This window comes from Podarcis cretensis, assembly GCF_951804945.1.
Source record: "Podarcis cretensis genome assembly, chromosome: 10".
Lineage (NCBI taxonomy): Eukaryota > Metazoa > Chordata > Lepidosauria > Squamata > Lacertidae > Podarcis > Podarcis cretensis.
In genome coordinates this window covers 41,444,016-41,463,647 of record NC_137179.1, presented here as the reverse complement: position 1 = coordinate 41,463,647, position 19,632 = coordinate 41,444,016, and the positions used below count along the sequence as shown (strand labels likewise).

Here is a 19,632-nt window from a genome sequence, read left to right as displayed (position 1 = left end):
TTACACTGACCCTACAAATTAAGGGTGGATAAATAGTAAAATGAGCCATATCTTCTTCCTAAGGTTAAGAAGGTCAAGAGCAGTGAAAAAGCAACTGGTCTGGCTGGCAGAAACAGAACATTTTTGGGAAGTCTTTTCTAAAGCTGTTTCTTTCTTAAACTAAGATCCTTTTAAGATTTCTTTTCCTTTTAAAAGGTTATTTATGTATTAAATATATTAGTTTAAATATAATTATGCAAAGGATTTAAGAAATGCTAGATTCTTATTTCATATAGTTGGAAGAGATCACAGGGGCCATCAGCCACCAGCCCCCCCTTGCCAGACAGGAGACGCCATCGAGCACTCCTGATATATGGTTGTCAGGCCTTTTATTTAGAAACCTTCAAATGAAGGAGATCTCTCAATGTTGATGTGAACTCAAAATCCTTGACATATGTTTAAGATAAAAATTCAAGATTAATCATCTGTTTTGGAAGGCAATAGGGCAAGGAGGGCAAGAGGTGAGCTGGTAATTAAGATTCCTTGTTGAGACACATGTAAGATATATTACTACTTATTTGTCATTTATAGATAGAAGAATATATAGCTTTTTGATTTCCATAAAAGGCAAGAGGAAATGGGTGTATCTTTTGTGATTGGTTCTAGCAAACAGCCAATAGGAATTTCAACCAGGCTGATTGGACAGAGGCAGCCACAGGAGGAGCAAGGGGGCTGGATTAAGGAAATATAAGTGCTGGCCAGAATGGCAGGAGGCCAGGCCAGAGCTTGGTAACCATATACCACTGTGCCTCATATTTATTTGTCTGACAAATAAATTACTATTTTAATTTCTCTATTGCTGCGTTGAATATTTCATTCCAGCTAAGCGTTAACCACAAGCAGGGTGCTACACTGTGTGTGCACAGCCAATGGTTACAACACTTTAGGGTGGGAGGGTGTGTTTCTAAAACTAGGGTTTGGGTGCAATGATGGCAGGTTAGCAAAAACCTTGCTTGACCCCAAGTCTCCCCACAGTGCAAAATATGTGATTTATTGTCAAGATATAACAGCAGAGGCTGAAAAGCTATTTGCATATGTGGATTAATCCTGCATTGACACAGAAACAAGTATGAAGCACATATGGTTTGCTCCAATACCAGCAGTATAATACTTAAAACACAAATTAGCATCTCCTCCTATTATAATGACAGCAGAAAGGGTTTTTATAGGAACACATTGCACTCATATGGCTAAGCACACCATTTTCTTCAGCTGCAGGTTGGCATAGAAGAGGACTGATTGAGTTCTTATTTTAAAATATTAATACAGTGGTACCTCAGGTTAAGTACTTAATTCGTTCTGGAGGTCCATACTTAACCTGAAACTGTTCTTAACCTGAAGTACCACTTCAGCTAATGGGGCCTCCTGTTGCCGCCGTGCCGCCGGAGCACAATTTCTGTTCTCATCCTGAAGCAAAGTTCTTAACCTGAAGCACTATTTCTGGGTTAGCGGAGTCTGTAACCTGAAGCGCATGCAACCTGAAGTGTATGTAACCCAAGGTACCACTGTAGGTCACATTTTAACATAAAACCTTCTCAAGATGGCTTGCATGAGAACCATTTAAAAGTATCACATCAACATTAAAAAAAAAGAAAAGCAGAGAGAAAACACACCCTACAATTTCTTCAAGAGACCCACAATGTTAATAGACAAGCAATAGTAAAAGAGGAAAAAAGAATGAAGCCTATGTCCAGTCCATAATATAATTTTAGCCAAACATCATCTAAAAAGCAGGACTGGCCCTACCATTTGGCAATGTGAGGCAGCTGCCTCAAGCAGATGATTTTGGGTGGTGATGAGGCGATGGAGGACAGAGTTATGTATACCATGCAGCCTGCCCCCCCCCCACTCCAGGTTGGTTTCTTGTCCTTAGGTGAGTAATGTAGCCCCAGCACCAGTACTGAAGTAAGATTCATTTGCCACTGAGGTCAGTTTCTGTATGTTGAACAGGGGTGTCATTTTTCCCGCTGCCTCAAGCAGAAAAATATCTTGGGCCATACTCTGCAGTACAGGCAACCCTTCATTTTCGCATGTTCAGTAAGTGCCTGATCATGCATACACGCATTGTGCCAAACCCAGAAATGACCTGAAAATGTTGCAAAAGCATCACAAAAAGGGGTGGAACAGGGAGGGGTGGAGTGGAATGGGGTGTTTGCAGGCTTTTTACACTGGTGTTTCAAATATACAGTGGTACCTCGGGTTAAGTACTTAATTCATTCCAGTGGTCCGTTCTTAACTTGAAACTGTTCTTAACCTGAAGCACCACTTTAGCTAATGGGGCCTCCTGCTGCTGCCGCGCCGCCGGAGCACAATTTCTGTTCTCATCCTGAAGCAAAGTTCTTAACCTGAAGCACTATTTCTGGGTTAGCAGAGTCTGTAACCTGAAGCGTATGTAACCTGAGGTACAACTGTACACGATTCCACTTCAACGCACTGAGCCTCGGAGCATAAACCCTACGTAAATGGGGAGTTGTCTCTATAAAAAAATATACGCCTCCTGCATAGGCAACCCACATCAAATAGATTTCCAAAAACCTCCTGAAGTGTAGCCTCTTTCTAGAGGTCAGCTGGTAGTGAATCCTAGGGTCTTTCTTTCATGGTAAAAAATGGTTTAGTAATTATACTGCTGTTCTTGCTTTCCATGGGGGTAGGTTTGCCTCCCCACCCCCTCAAGGAAAAAAGGCAACACAAGGTTGTCTCCTCCTCTGGGGTGGTTTTGATGCCATGATGCTCCATGAGAATCGGAGGAGGTACAGCGGTTAAAAAAGGCTTTCCCACCCATTCTTCTCCCTCCAATGCCATTTGCAGCACCCTCCCATCCTCCCTCTATACTGTGGGATTTGGTTAGTCGTCTTTTGCGGAACCGAGTAGGAAATTGGCAGCAGGAGCCCCTGATTGGCTTTTGGGGCTCCCTGTTTTTGCCTACTTGACACTAGAATTCAAGGTAAGTGAAAGGCCCTTGGTAGGATGGAATGTGATGCAGAAGGTTCCATTTTTGACCAGACCTTTGAGATCCTGCTCTAGGGAGTTTGCACGTGGTCTAGCCTGCAACTCATGAGATGCATCATTAGGTCACATAAAATTTCTGCGTATTTTTTTCAGGGGTGATTCACACCCCCCGCTGCAAAAGAAGTTAGCTACAGTGGTACCTCGGGTTACATACGCTTCAGGTTACATACGCTTCAGGTTACAGACTCTGCTAACCCAGAAATATTACCTCGGGTTAAGAATTTTGCTTCAGAATGAGAATAGAAATCGTGCAGTGGTGGCGCAGCGGGAGGCCCCATTAGCTAAAGTGGTGCTTCAGGTTAAGAACAGTTTCAGGTTAAGAACAGACCTCCAGAATGAATTAAGTTCTTAACCCGGGGTACCACTGTATTTTACATGGTTGCTTTAGAAAGCAAAACCAAAATTCTGATTTTTCCCATTGAAAAGATAATTTCATCAAGATAACCGACTTCTTTAGCACCTGACAGTTGTGAAATCCTTTCTGTAATGACTGGTCAGTTTAATTACAGATCAATAATTTGACTGTTTTTAATACACTTGAGTAAATTACAGAAGGGTACTTCATCTATCATTGTATTTCCTTAGGAGCTTTCCCCACTGCACTCAACAGCCTAACATTTAGCATGGGAAAAGCAAGGTGAATGCAATTACAAATATTTATTTGTGTTCTTCCCTTGTTCTAGCAGGGGGAATGTCAGGCCTTCAGAGCAGCCTTTGCATCGTCAGTTTCATTTGGAGTAATGCATGCTGGAGACTTGTAGTATCTTTGTGATAAGCTACAATAATAATGATTTACTTATTTGCCAATTGGATAGTTGTTATGGAGGCACAAAGCAGCACAGAAACAGATATTGGAAGCCTGAAAGCAAAATCAATTCTGTCCTTAAAAATCCAACTCAGCTTTCTATTGCATTTTCTCAATGGTTTCATGGGCCATTCTCTTCATCTTCTTCTTCTTGCTTCCCCATCTCTTCTTTCTCATCACAGGGGTACAAAAATCTGACTACACCTGCTTCTTGTCAAATGCAAAGGGTGCTGCAATGTACAATTTATCACCTTTTAACAACAAAAAGAATGGGGTTTGATTATTTCCCTTTTGTTCTTCTGATTGTTTTAAAGAGATACCAGCTGTGTTTTACTATACTCCCTGTCCACACTTGATTGAAACACTTGTATATTTGGCAACTAGCTATCCAGATGAAAAGGCAAAATAAAAAGTGAGAATTGGCCATCAATCAATGTTTATTCCTGTCTGTCCAATGTGCCAACCAGACTGCAAATCTCTGGCTTTGGATAGTTAATTTTATTTCCCCATCACAGTAAATTTTAGCCTGTTACATGATTAGCCATTTTTATGTTTATTTTTTGCACTGCTTGGTTTGGATTGCAAGGTTGGTTTTATGGAGACAGAATTATTTAATCACTGTGCATCTACTTAGAATGAAAGAATTGTAGGTTTGTGTGTTCTTTTATGCTGCTGCTATGTTGTATGTTATGCTTTATATTTTATGAGTTTTAATGAATATTTTAAAGTTATCCTTAATGGCATTTGAAGAAAGGTGGCTTATATTTTTTTTAAATAAAGCTCCAAGTCCATAAACACAGATGAGGAGAATGGGTGGGAATAATGCACAACTTTATTCTAGACCAGGGGAGACAACATAGTGCCTTCTAGATGCTGTTGGACTACGTCTCATAATCCCTGGCCAATGGCCAAGTTGACTGGGGCTGATGGGAGTTGAACAACATATGATGTGCCACTATGTTGGTTACCCTTGTATGTAAAGTACTAGAAACCTTTGTAATTAAGCAGTATATAAATACCTTAAATTAATAAAGTATCTAAATATCTACTACATCATTCTCTAGGTAAGCAGTAGCCAACATGATGCCATCCAGATGTTGCTAGACTTCCATGGCCAAATGGTCAAGGAGGATGGGAGATGTAGCTCAAATTACATCTGGAGGGACCCGTGTTGGCTAGACCTATTCAAGGCTTTTATAGTCCAGCAGACTCCTCTGAATATTGGGGTTTATAATCAGTTTTCTTAATGGAATGCCACTAAATCATGGATGCTATCTCCATACCAAAGGTAAAAGAAGAGCCACTCTGCATAACAGAGCAGTGCGAGTCTCTACAATATTTGGTTTATAAATCTAATAAACTCAGTGTCAATGAGGCACTGATAAGCACACATCCTTTTGACTGATAAAGGACTTTCACATAACATTTCCAATTATTTGGACACCGTTGTGAACATATTTCAACTTGCTTCTAAAGGCAGATTGCTCAAGTGCATGCCAGCCCCACAACATTTCAGAAGATGAGACTAATATTGCTACAATCACAAAACAACCCAACAGGCTAAACAACGTATCTATTCAAATGTCTTGCGCTGACTAATGTTGGTTGCACAATGAGATGCAAGAATGCACCCTCTAATTGAAGTTTATTGTTTTTCCAAAGAAAGCCTAGAATATTATTATTATTATTATTATTATTATTATTATTATTTATTATTATTATTATTATTGTTATTGTTATTATTTATTATTATTATTATTGTTATTGTTATTATTGTTATTTATTATTATTATTATTGTTATTGTTATTATTTATTATTATTATTATTATTATTATTATTATTATTATTATTATTAATTATTATTAATTATTATTATTATTATTTATACCCCGCCCATCTGGCTGGGCCTCCCCAGCCACTCTGGGCGGCTTCCATAAAAACCAAAAATACAGTAAAATGTCACATGTTAAAAACTTCCCTAAACAGGGCTGCCTTAAGATGGCTTCTGAATATCAGGTAGTTGTTTATCGCTTTGACATCTGCTGGAAGGGCGTTCCACAGGGCGGGCGCCACTACCGAGAAGGCCCTCTGCCTGGTTCCCTGTAGCTTTGCTTCTCGCAATGAGGGAACCGCCAGAAGGCCCTTGGCGCTGGACCTCAGCGTCCGGGCAGAATGATGGGTGTGGAGACGCTCCTTCAGGTATACTGGACCGAGGCCGTTTAGGGCTTTAAAGGTCAGCACCAACACTTTGAATTGTGCTCGGAAACGTACTGGGAGCCAATGTAGGTTTTTCAAGACCGGTGTTATGTGGTCTCGGCGGACACCCCCAGTCACCAGTCTAGCTGCCGCGTTCTGGATTAGTTGTAGTTTCCGAGTCACCTTCAAAGGTAGCCCCACGTAGAGTGCATTGCAGTAGTCCAAGCGGGAGATAACCAGAGCATGCACCACTCTGGCGAGACAGTCCGCAGGCAGATAGGGTCTCAGCCTACGTACCAGATGGAGCTGGTAAACAGCTGCCCTGGACACAGATTTGACCTGTGCCTCCATGGACAGCTGTGAGTCCAAAAGGACTCCCAGGCTGCGCACCTGGTCCTTCAGGGGCACAGTTACGCCATTCAGGACCAGGGAATCCTCCACACCTGCCCGCCTCCTGTCCCCCAAAAACAGTACTTCTGTCTTGTCAGGATTCAACCTCAATCTGTTAGCTGCCATCCACCCACCAACCGCCTCCAGACACTCACACAGGACCTTCACCGCCTTCACTGGTTCTGATTTAAAAGAGAGGGAGAGCTGGGTATCATCCACATAGAATAGGGATCAGAAGCCCACAAGCAGAAATCAGCTGGGCTCAGAAGCAGAACACAGCGGCGCCACAGTTCCTGGTACTTTTACTGTCACCAACATCGCTTTAGATCCACATGGGGCAGCAGTCTAACTTCTTTCTTAGCTTAGTACAAGTTAAACTGAGATACAAAATTCTGAATCTGGAAATTCCCCTTATTTGGGCCAAGCTAGATGTGACATGAAGAAGAAGAAGAGAAGAAGAGTTTGGACTTGATATCCCGCCTTTCACTCCCTTTAAGGAGTCTCAAAGCGGCTAACATTCTCCTTTCCCTTCCTCCCCCACAACAAACACTCTGTGAGGTGAGTGAGACTGAGAGACTTCAGAGAACTGTGACTAGCCCAAGGTCACCCAGCAGCTGCATGTGGAGGAGCAGGGAAGTGAACCCGGTTCCCCAGATTACGAAACTACCGCTCTTAACCACTACACCACACTGGCTCAGAAATGGCTTCAGTGGGAGATTTTCCCCAAAGCAAATAGCTTCAGAGAAGGAATTTTTCTCAGGGCTGTTGCTGGGTAGGAAAGGGTTGATTTCTTCATTCAACCCCTTTAATTATCAGCCTGATGCTATCTGCAACACACACACACACCCTACATGTTCAAATCAGTGCAAAAACTTCAACTTCATGTAGAGTTTGGCTCTTCTGTTTAACTTGCATCGCTAAACAAATGATACACTTGAATAATACATTTTTCAAAGAAAGGTCCCACTGAACTTTTGAAATTGTACATCACACATGATTTCTGAGCACAGGTTGAGGTTAAAGCTCACCTTCCCGTCACATGATGTATTCGATATACGATATCTTTATTGTCATTGTCCCATGCAGGACAATGAAATTGAAAAACTATATAAAACTACATAAAAACTACATAAAACATTCAAAACCCCCTAAAAACTCTGAAACCCGATTTTAAAATACACTATACTATAGAATTCTCAACCCTTGAAGAATTCTCAACCCTTGTTTCTTTTATGGTATAGTGCATTTATGTTTATGTTTTTAAAAGTGAGTCGCTTAGGCAGCAAGTGACAAATAAGTTCAATAACTGGGAATGAAAATAGTAGGGGGGGGGTTCTACCCAGCGCATAGTTACATTTTGGAATCTGCTAACAGAAGATGTGGTGAATGTCACCAACTTAGAAGGCTTTAAAAGGCAGGGTGCCCCCAAATGAGAACAGCTGCAGGAGAAGGCTATTGCCCTCATGTGCTGGATGTGGGTTTCTTAGCATCATGTGGTTGGCCACTGTGGGGAACTGGAAGCTCGGCTAGATATCTCCTTGGTCTGCTCCAGCAGGACTTTTCTTATGCACATAATCCTAACAACACCAACACCAAGCATGGGTAGACTGTCTGAAATGGTCTAGAAAACTACTTGCAACGCAGAAGCAGAATACGGACATCTAGTCCACACTTTTAAAGAGATGGAGCTATTGCTTTCTATTTAGGAAGACTTTATTTTCATAGCAGTACGGCACCATCTTTGTTCACCAGAAAAATGTGACGCTCATTAAGGGAAATATGAAATATCCACTATTCAACTGCATGTTAAATTTAACACATCTCTTTCCTTTACTCAATATGGCATAAATCTTAATCCATTCCTATTGTCACATGGCATCTATGTCACATGGAGCTTTTTGAAATGGAATTATATACGAACTAAGTCATAGAGGTATTTAAGATTACTGGGGTATATACTCCCCTCCATTTGATAGACTGATTTTGGATCTCTGCGTCTCTTTTCAACATAACTCAATATTGGATTAAGCCAGCAAGTGGCTGAAGAGCATAGAACTTAGAACTTAAAATAAACAACCCTCTCTTCTCTACCTTTTCCTTTTTTTGGAGGCCTAACTGTTTGGAACCTACCAGACCGCACATTAGAGACTACGCTTATTTTTTATTTTTATTTTTTACCCATCCATTTTTCCCCCTCTATGGACTGTGTTGGCACTTTTTGTCCCTTTCTGGATACAGAAGAAATTTATTTAGACCGATTTCCAAATACTGATTCCCTCTCTTGATAAAATATTTGAATTGGATTAAGCTAACCGAGTGGCTGAAGATGAAAGAACATGAATCCATTATCTAAAACAAAAGTCAGATATATGTTAAATTTATGATTTTTCTAATGGTTACTTTACATAAAGTCTTTCTTGTAAGATTAATATTTTATTAACGGTCTTCATATAAGGCCCTTATCATTGCATAAATAATAATTTCTTAATAAGATTATTACTGAATCAATTCGAATTAAAGGTAAAGGTAAAGGTACCCCTGCCCGTACGGGCCAGTCTTGACAGACTCTGGGGTTGTGCGCCCATCTCACTTAAGAGGCCAGGGGCCAGCGCTGTCCGGAGACACTTCCGGGTCACGTGGCCAGCGTGACATCGCTGCTCTGGCAAGCCAGAGCCGCACACGGAAACGCCGTTTACCTTCCCGCTGGTAAGCGGTCCCTATTTATCTACTTGCACCTGGAGGTACTTTCGAACTGCTAGGTTGGCAGGCGCTGGGACCGAGCAGCGGGAGCGCACCCTGCCACAGGGATTCGAACCGCTGACCTTTCGATCGGCAAGTCCTAGGCGCTGAGGCTTTAACCCACAGCGCCACCTGCGTCCCTATTCGAATTAACCTGTATTAATTGTGAATTTACCTTGGACTTTACCTAAATTCGGAGTTTTCAGATTGTAAGTTTATAAATTGGGATTTCGATTTGGGAAACTAATTGATATTTGGGACTTTAGATTTGGAGTCGGAAATTCTACAAGCTAATTTTGAATGAATAGCAACTTTGTGTATTTGTAAGAACCTAAAGGGACTGAGAACAACCTGATTTGTCATATTCACAGAACTACCTTATATGTTTCTTTTTTGATCTCTATTGGTAAAAAAAATAATTTGGAATTAGATTGTTTAAGAAAATGCTGTTGAATATATTGTCTGATAATTAATTAAAACTGGTTAAGATTGTGCGCCCTCTAGGGGAGAGAACAAATATTACAAGAAACTCAATTTAAAAAGTCGAGAAGGAGAAAATGTCTGGGAAAAATGGGCAAAAGATAGGAGGAACACCATTAGATAGGAAAGCATCCTGACAAGAAGAAATCAAGGACTTAGATATCCTATGGCTAAAAATAAACGAAGAATTCAAACAGAGTGAAATACATGTGGAGAAAAAGCTAGGAGAGTTGCATGAGTTGATAGATAAGAAAATAGAGGGAGCAGCAGGAGAACTGTCAAATAAAATTAAAGACTTGACAGTTCGGTCAGAGACCATGGAAGAAGCAAACAAAAAAATACAAAAAGATATGAAAGAACAAAGGAAGGAGACAGATAGGATAAAAGATGAAATAGGAGAACTGAATAGAAATTAAGATCAAGTTTTGGATAATTTAGCGATGATTGAAATGAAACAGAAGCAGCTAAATTTAAAACTTAGAGGAGTAGGAGAAGAAACAGATGAGAATATTAAAGAAAAAATGACTAAAGAGCTAGCGAAATGGTTAGAACTGAAAGAAGAGGAGGTTGCCTATACGATGGAAAACGCCTTTAGAATAAAAATAAGGTCTAAACAAGTAAAATCAAAAAAAGTTCCAGGAGATTGCCTAGTTATATTTAATTCAATGGAGATGAAAAATATGATATTAAGAACAAGTTATCAAAAGAAATTAATCATCGAAGGCAGACCAATCATCATCTTTAAAGAGATACCAACGACTCCTACACAAAAGAGAAGGTTACAAACAGCTAGTAAGTGTGTTAAAAAACAATGGTATATAACATAGATGGGAGTTCCCTGAGGGGATCTCCTTTTTCTATAAAGAAAAAAGATTCAGAATTACTGAGACCCAAGAAGTGAGGAAATTTCTGTGTAGATATGAGAAAGATCTTGGAAAAGTAGAGGAGAGATATGGAGGAAGAAACGGAGACCCAGAGGAGAGAAGAAGGAAAAAGGAGAAAGGAAAAGAACAGGAAGATAAAGGAAGGGAAGAAGAAGTAGAGGAAGAGGAAGAGGGAGCAGTGGAAGAAGAAGAAGAAGAAGAAGAAGAAGAAGAAGAAGAAGAAGAAGAAGAAGAAGAAGATACAGAAAACAAAACCACTCGAATCTAAATTATTCATTATTTGTAGATTGGAAAGTAAATACAATAATGAATCTGAAAATTTTGTCATGGAATGTGAACGGTTTGAATGAAAAAACCAAAAGGAATAAAATCGTGAATGTTTTGAAAAGAAAGAATCTTGATTTAATCTGTATACAGGAGACACACGTGACTAAAAAGCATAAACATATTCTGATAAACAAAAAATTAGGGGTTGAGTTTATAAATTCTATTGCAGGGGGAAAAAGAGGGGTAGCGATATACGTCAAAGAAAAATGGGAACCCAAATTAATCTGCAAAGACGATGAAGGAAGGATTTTGGGGGTACAAATTAACTTCCAGGGTGAAAAACTTAATGTGATAAACATATATGCCCCGAACTTGAATAAATTGGAGTTCTTTAAGAAACTGGAACTAATATTACTGGAGCTAGAGTGTAACAAGACGATATTATTGGGAGACTTCAAAGGAGTGCCGGCACCAGAAAAAGATAGACAATCAGAAAAGAAAAAAATGTAATCAAGGGAAACTGCCAAGATCCTTTAACAATCTGGAGGAAAATTTAGATTTAGTAGACATCTGGAGATACAAACACCCAATAGAGAAGCAATTCACCTTCTTTTCAGAGCCACATAAGAGCTGGGGCAGAATAGATCAAATCTGGGTCTCAAGAGAACTCACATTAAGAACTTCAAAGTGCGAAATCCAACCTAGAACCCTCTCTGATCATAATTCAATAGTTTTCAAAATAAAAGGTGTATCACAGGGCGGGTTCAGATGGAGAATGAATGAATATTTATTAGAGAGTGAAGATGTTATTGAAAAGGCCAAAGCCACCTTAAAAGACTATTACAGTCTGAATCTCAATAAAGAAACAAGTATAGATGTAGTCTGGGATGCCAGCAAGGCGGTCCTAAGAGGGTTTCTTATTCAGCAAAATAGCTATAAGAGGAAAGTAAGAGAACAAAAGAAAGAGGAAATCCTTAGTCAGCTAAGAGAATGTGAGAAAAAAATAATAACAAACCCGAAATATGAACAAAACATACAAATAATAAAAATGTTACAAACACAGTATTCAATGCTAACAAGTCAAGAAATTGAATGGAAAATTAAGTTAATGAAACAAAAATATTTTGAATCAGCTAACAAAACAGGTAAACTATTAGCTTGACAACTGCAAAAAAGGCAAAAACAAAATGTAATAAATAAGATAAAAATAGAGGAACAATGGATAGAAGATCCAAAAGAAATAAAGGAAAATTTCCTCAAATTTTATGAGAAACTGTACAAAAAGGAAGACGAAGAGATAACCCGGATAGAAGAATATTTAGAAGACTACAGTGGGAAGACCATAACAGAGGAAGAAAGAACTCAATTAAATAAACCTATAAAAGCAGAAGAGATCCAGGATGCGATGAGGAAGATGAAACCAGGGAAAGCCCCGGGACCGGATGGACTGTCAGCTAAATATTGTAAAGTATTAGAAAACCAACTAACGCCAGTGCTATGTGACATCATAAACAATATATTAAGAGGAGGTAGGATACCAGAGACATGGAAAGAGGCCCACATTACGATGATCCCTAAACCGGACACGGATAAATTAAATATCAAAAACTATAGACCTATATCACGATTAAACAACGATTATAAAATTTTTGCAGAGGTGATGGCAAACAGACTCAAAATATGCCTAGTAAATTTAATACATAAAGATCAAGCAGGATTCCTCCCAAATAGGTTACTCAAAGACAATGTAAGGCATATCATAAACATCATTGAATATCTGGAGTGTAAGAATGAGGTACCTGCGGCACTGATTTTCATCAATGCAGAGAAGGCATTCGACAACGTCTCATGGCTGTTCTTATTAAAAAGTATGGAGAAAGCAGGGCTAGAGGGCGAATTTATGGAAGGAATAAAATCGATTTATTTGAACCAATCTGCTAAACTGATTATAAACAATAATCTAACAAATTCATTCAAAATTGAAAAAGGAACAAGACAGGGAATGCCCTCTATCCCCGCTTTTATTCATTATGGTATTAGAGGTAATTACGAACAAAATAAGAGCAACACCAGAGATTCGAGGGATCAAAGTTGGAACGAAGGAATGCAAACTAAAAGCGTACGCAGATGATCTGGTGTTATCCCTAGAAGAACCGCAGAAAAGTGTTAGTAAGGACTTGGAGATATTAGAAGAATATGGCAAACTATCCAGTTTTAAATTAAACAAATTAAAGACAAAAATGTTGACTAAAAATTTGGGAAAAGGTGAAAGAAAAAAACTGGAGATACAGAATGGAATCAAGTTGGCAAAAAAAATAAAATATTTGGGAATTTGGCTAACCACAAAAAACATAAATTTAATTCAGGATAATTATTCCACAACATGGAAGGAGATTAAAAAAGATCTAGATACGTGGAACAGAGTAAAACTTTCGTGGGCGGGAAGGATGGTGGTAATAAAAATGAACATACTCCCAAGAATGATATTTTTGTTCCAAAACATCCCAGTGATTAGAGGTTCCTCAATGTTTAAAGATTGGCAAAAAACTCTTTCGAAATTTATATGGCAAGGGAAAAGACCAAGAATTAGATTCAAACTACTTACAGATCGGAAAGAAAGAGGGGGATTCTCGGTACCCAATCTGAAATTATACTTTGAGGCCTCCTGCCTCTGCTGGATCAGAGATTGGATTAATTTGGAAGACACCGATCTGTTAGACTTAGAAGGCTTCAACAACAGATTCGGTTGGCATGCCTATTTGTTGCTAAATAAAGAAAAGGTACATAAAGGTTTTTCAAACCACATTATTAGAGGGCCACTATATGAAGTTTGGGAGAAAAATAAAAAACTTCTGGAATGGAAAACACCCTGGTGGTTATCACCAATTGATATTTTAACAACCAAAAAAGCAAATATGGAAGGAGAAAGACTGACATATGAAGACCTACTGATAAGATCAGAGAGTGGATGGAAATTGAGAACATATGAGGAGTTGAAAGACAAATTAACAGGCTGGCTGGAATTTCATCAAATAAACGCAGTATGGAAGGAAGACAAAAAAGTAGGGATAAATGAGAAAAAATCTAAATTCCAGATAGAAATAATTGAAGGTAAATCCAAGTTATTATCTAAAATGTATAACATATTATTAGATTGGGACACTAAAGATGAAGAAATAAAGGAGGTCATGACAAAATGGGCAATGGACTTGGGATAGAATATAGAATATGATAAGTGGTTGAAATTATGGACTAGTGGAATGAAATTCACGGCATGTGTCTTACTCAGAGAAAATTTGGAAAAAATGATGTATAGGTGGTACATCACACCGGCAAAACTAGAGAAAATGTACAAAACAGGAAATAAGGCTTGCTGGAAGTGTAAAATCAAAGAAGGCAATTTCTACCATATGTGGTGGACCTGAGAAATAATGAAGAAGTTCTGGGAACTTATTTATAATGAGTTAAAAAAAAAAATTAAATATACCTTCCCTAAAAGACCAGAGGCCTTCTTACTAGGAATAATTGGGGATGAAATCAAAAAAGAAGATAAGACATTATTCCAATATGCCACAGCTGCCGCTAGAATATTAATTGCACAAAATTGGAAAAGTCCAAATACCCCAACGATCAGAGAATGGCAAACAAAATTATATGAATATGTTGATTTAGCAAAAATGACACAAAAAATCAGAAACCAAAAAAATGCAAAGTTTATTAGTGACTGAAATAAATTTATGGTATACATTGAAGGAAACTATAGAGACCTAAAAACTATAGCAGGTTTGATATAAGTCTTACGACGCGTAAACCATTAACAATTAATAGCTGCAGAAAAAAGAAAGAATTTTTATTAAGAAGCCCGAAATCGGGAGGGAAGGAGGTCAATGGGTGTGTAGAGGAAAGGTTTAAATATCTAAAGATATAAAGATTCAAGGAAGAAGACAAAGAACTGTAATGGATGTTATTTTTGTGCTATGTATGGATATTTCTTTTGAATTTGTTGACTTGTTTTTTTTTCTTTTGGTTTTTTTTTAAGAGAAACTCAATAAAAAGAAATTTAAATAAATAAATAAATAAATACTCAAATGAAGTTATATTTATTCACTTTCATTCATGTGGTAAATGAAAATTTAATTTTATAAACACTGAAACTAATCTGCAGGAAAATGTCCGCATTAACATAACCAGCTGGAAAAAATATGCAAGGGGAAGAACATCTGATTGTGAATCTTATTGGTGGGATTGTCATAATCTTATGGAGCTTTTCACCACTGAGTGTCTTGTATACAGTGGTACCTCTGGTTAAGAACTTAATTCGTTCTGAAGGTACGTTCTTAATCTGAAACTGTTCTTAACCGGAAGCACCACTTTAGCTAATGGGGCCTCCCGCTGCTGCCGCGCTGCTGGAGCACGATTTCTGTTCTCATCCTGAAGCAAAGTTCTTAACCCAAGGTACTATTTCTGGGTTAGCGGAGTCTGTAACCTGAAGCGTATGTAACCCGAGGTACCACTGTATGTCAACTCCAAGCCTTCTTTCTTAACTGTGCTGTACTCAAGAAAATATAAGCAAATAATTGGCACAAAGAATAAAAATAGGCAGGTGATAAAACGCATACAAATGAAGCATTTTTCTAAACTGCATATGCATTTCATCACTTTGTAATTAAACTCAGCATGTAAAAGAATACATTTGAAATTTCATTTAAGAGATTTCATTTAAAAATCCACAATACCTTCTGCTCTGCCTAATGGATAACCAATAGCAGGTAAATTTATATAAGGGAAATATGACTCATATGCCTTGTGTGTTTAACAATATCTTATTTCCAGTATGTGCATGTGTGTTTCTATATATAAATATATAAACTTCGCTGGCTGGATATACTGAATATGCAAATGTGATGCAGGCTTATTTTAACAGTATTACTTGTAACTATTAGCAAATATCACATCTGGACTAATTTTAAACACAAAACATCAGCAGGACTATTAATAGACTTGAGACTACTCACACGATTAAACAGTTGCAGATTAAAGGGACTTGCGCAGGAACCCAGTTTTGACTGAAACTTAGCTGATGATCAAAGAGTTTAGAAAGACACATAACAAGTCAAGGGGTAAATGAGGGAATTATGATGAACTTGGGGTCAGTATAAGAGACAAAAACTGAGGGTGTCAGATGGAAAGGAGATGGAAAGGGATATAAATCTCTTCTATTCCAGGCCCCCATGATATAGCAAGCTCTGTCACCCAGTTCTACAAGTCCACATATCTACCAAGTAGCTGCTCAATTGCAGTGACAGCGCGTAAATTCAGTGGTGTAGATCCGTCTTCTGATGCAACTAGTTTGTCAAAATCCCATTATAGCCAGTTGTTATAATTCACACACACACTGAACCAACTCTATGTAACTGGATCTATGGTAAAGAAAAGCTGATGCCTGAGAGCTGTCTCAGGTCTGTTTCCACCCTGTTTCACTTGTATTGGGCCCTACGCTCACCAGTATAGGAGCTTTGCGTTTAACATGTGGTGGGGGAAGTGCTTGCTGCTACAGCAATGTTTACAAATGGTGAATGAGATAGATAGCGCTCTTCTTGAGAACTCTTGCACAGTCCATAGCCTCAAATCCAGTTCCGAGGGCAACTTAGTAGGACTTGAAGAACAGTTTGGTTGACTCGGTCCCCACCCCCACCCCCTGCGCAATGCTCAGTATGGCACACATACTATAAACTCTGTATAATGCCAGGTTGAAAAAGAAGAAGTGCAGGAATGTAAAACTAGTCACAACGTCTTAATCGAATGCCCTTGGGACTCATAAAACAGGGTATCCAATGGCAAAGCTACAGTCGGGGCCTTCGATTTATGGCCCAGGAGTGGACCAGAGGGAGAAGGTTCTCAATAATAATAATAATAATAATAAGGTTTTTTTATTATTATATCCCACCCATCAGACTGGGTTTCTCCAGCCACTCTGGGTGGCTTCCAGCACATGTAAAAAGTAAAAAAAAGTAGAAGTAAAAAACATAAAGGACCCCTGGATGGTTAAGTCCAGCCAAAGGCAACTATGGGGTTGCTGCACTCATTTTGCTTTCAGGCCAAGGGAGCCAGTGTTTGTCCACAGACAGCTTTCTGGGTCATGTGGACAGCATGACTAAACTGCTTCTGTGATGGAAACCAGCAAGGAAACGCTGTTTACCTTCCCACTGCAGCAGTTCCTGTTTATCTATTTTCACTGGTGTGCTTTTGAACTGCTAGGTTGGCAGGAGCTGGGACAGAGCAACAGGAGCTCACCCCTTCGTGGGGATTCAAGCTGCTGACCTTCTGATTGGCGAGCCCAAGAGGCTCAGTGGTTTAGACCACAGCGCCACCCGCATTCCACGGTAAAAAGGTACCACCCACAGGAGCCCACTGACACTGCTGTTGGGTGATGTCACCACTCATGAATTGCTAACTTCATGCCTAAGTAGCTGTGCCAGTCCCCGCCCCACTCCACCAATCCCCACATGGGGACAGAGGAAAATTTCTGGGCAATGCGGGAACCCACAACATTTTGAAAGAAGCACAGTATCTCATTCAAATGTTATTGGAACCAGGAACCTTTAACAAATAAGTACAAGTGTGTAAGGAAACTATTCATTATAGCTACATGGCAGTATAAATTGCTGAGATAAACAGTAGATACATTCTGGATAAAACATATGCTATATCCTTTGCTGCGATATTTAACAGCAAAAATGCCACCCTCCTTTTATGGAGCAGCTACAGTTGAACCCAACTGAATCTACTTCTCAGGAAAAATGCCTAAGATTTCACTGTAAGTAACTTATCCCAGAGATAAAATATAAAAGATATAGTACCCTTTAGTGTTATATCTAATCTTCAGTCAGGGGGAAGAAGTTGTTGGGGGGTGGGGTGGAAGGGGAGGGGGTTACAAGTGAGATATGCATCCTAACTTCATGTTTTAACATGGCATCTATTTTTAATAGAGTGCTTTAAACCGGGTGTTCTGCCTTAAGATTTAATACTACTGCTGTCTGTGGCCATAATTCAGAATGTGACCAATTCACGATTACTTGTTTTCCCCATTCCATGCCCTGCCTTGTCTGTGTAGTTTCAGAAGTGTTTTATGGTGTGGCTTGGGAATGGGCTGCTGCCTAAAGAGGAGAAGTTAGCAGCCCCAGCACACCTAAGAGAGCTCTCTGAATCATGGCCTATAAAACAAAAATAAATTAATAACTTAAGCATAAATATTGTGGTGTTACAGTCGATCTGGCTGAACATTTCTAATGCAATACAAGGGAATGTACAGTACTGAATTTTCATGCTTGGAATTTGGGCTCTAGATCTGAGAAGTTCAATGTGCTCAGAGAGCTTCAAATCTCCCAGGCTTCCTATGTTCTCTTCTGTGAGACAGAAAATGCCCAGAATGGGGCATCTAAAACCCTCATGTGCATCTCTTCATAAAGGGAATAGGAAGCACCTGTTTTTATGTATTAATTTTTTTAATATATGCTGCCTTTCGGAGTAGACCCTTTCAAGGCAGCTTACAATACTATGCAGTGATATAATAAAAAAACTGCGAATCAAGAAACTAATAAATCAGGTAGCCCCTCCAAAATGACTAAAATACAATCAAAGCCCACAAACCATTTCTATTTTATTTTTTTAAAAACCCTTCATGGGAAAGTCACTGAAAGCAGGTGAGCTTTAAGATCTTTCAGAGAGGCCTGCAGCATTGTGGTCTGGTGGAACCCAACAGGCAAATAATACCAAGGCCATAAAGCTTCGTGCAAAAGCTTGGGATCATGTCCTTTGACTGCCTTCTGGTGTTTAGTTATGCCCACTTAAGTTTTGTTTAGGTGCACAGACCTGCCCATCAGGGCAAAGGATTACTGTTAAGTTTTAAAATAAAAAAATTAAGTTGAAAACTTATTTGGTATGGGTTGGAGGCAAGTAGGAAAAGGGCTGGGGCAGAAAAATTGAGAAGCTGTTGTTGGACAACTCCTCCCACCATCCATGACTATGTTGGCTGTGGCTTATGAGAGATGAGTGCAGCAACATCTGTCCATGGAACAGGGTTCAATACACTGAGAATATACAGGAACACACACAGTATGGGAGACTGCAGAGTTTCAGTTGTGTGTCTGTAGGGAGAGGGAGAATTAACCAATCTGGAAATGACCAAACTTTGGAACACTCACATTCCTGAATCACTGCCAGGATCAGCAGAATATCACTGTGTGAAAGATAACACACTGTTTCAGCACAGCCTTCAGCTATCAGCAGATATCAATGTAGAAAAGGGCAGGATGACAGGGTTAAAAATAGCACCACAATAGAGGAAAGGAATATGACCTGAAACAAACACAAATATATTGCAATACTTCCAGAGTCAGTGAGTGAGATGGATTGCTTTGCATGTTACAGATTTTAGCCTAAGCATTTTGTTCCTTATTTAATTATGATTAAATCATTAAAGACCCATCACAGATTATTACTTTGTAACTGCCAAAACAACAATGGATTCAAAACGAAGCATGGGGAGCTTTATTTTAATCCTGACCATATAAAGAGGATGAAATGAAAAAGGCATTGCAATTTTAAATAATGGTGTGTGTGGATTGCTGTAAAGAGACAGATATCTTTAGACTTTATCTGTTGTGTTTATTTGTTCCCCCTTTCTTCTGAATAATTGAGTGGGGGGTAGAAACCGAGTGTGTGGGGGAGATTACATATTTATCTTAAAGCATAGCATTAGGGATTTCGTTTAATCAAATGACATGGGGATGTAGCTAAGAGAATGTCAGCTTTACATCTCA

General features: G+C 39.1%; 1 protein-coding gene across 5 annotated transcripts in view; it reads right to left on the bottom strand.

Moving 5' to 3' along the window:
- The window catches only part of PPFIA2 (PTPRF interacting protein alpha 2), a 293,474-nt gene that overhangs the window by 188,715 nt on the left and 85,127 nt on the right, over positions 1 to 19,632 (bottom strand). The window lies entirely within an intron of this gene.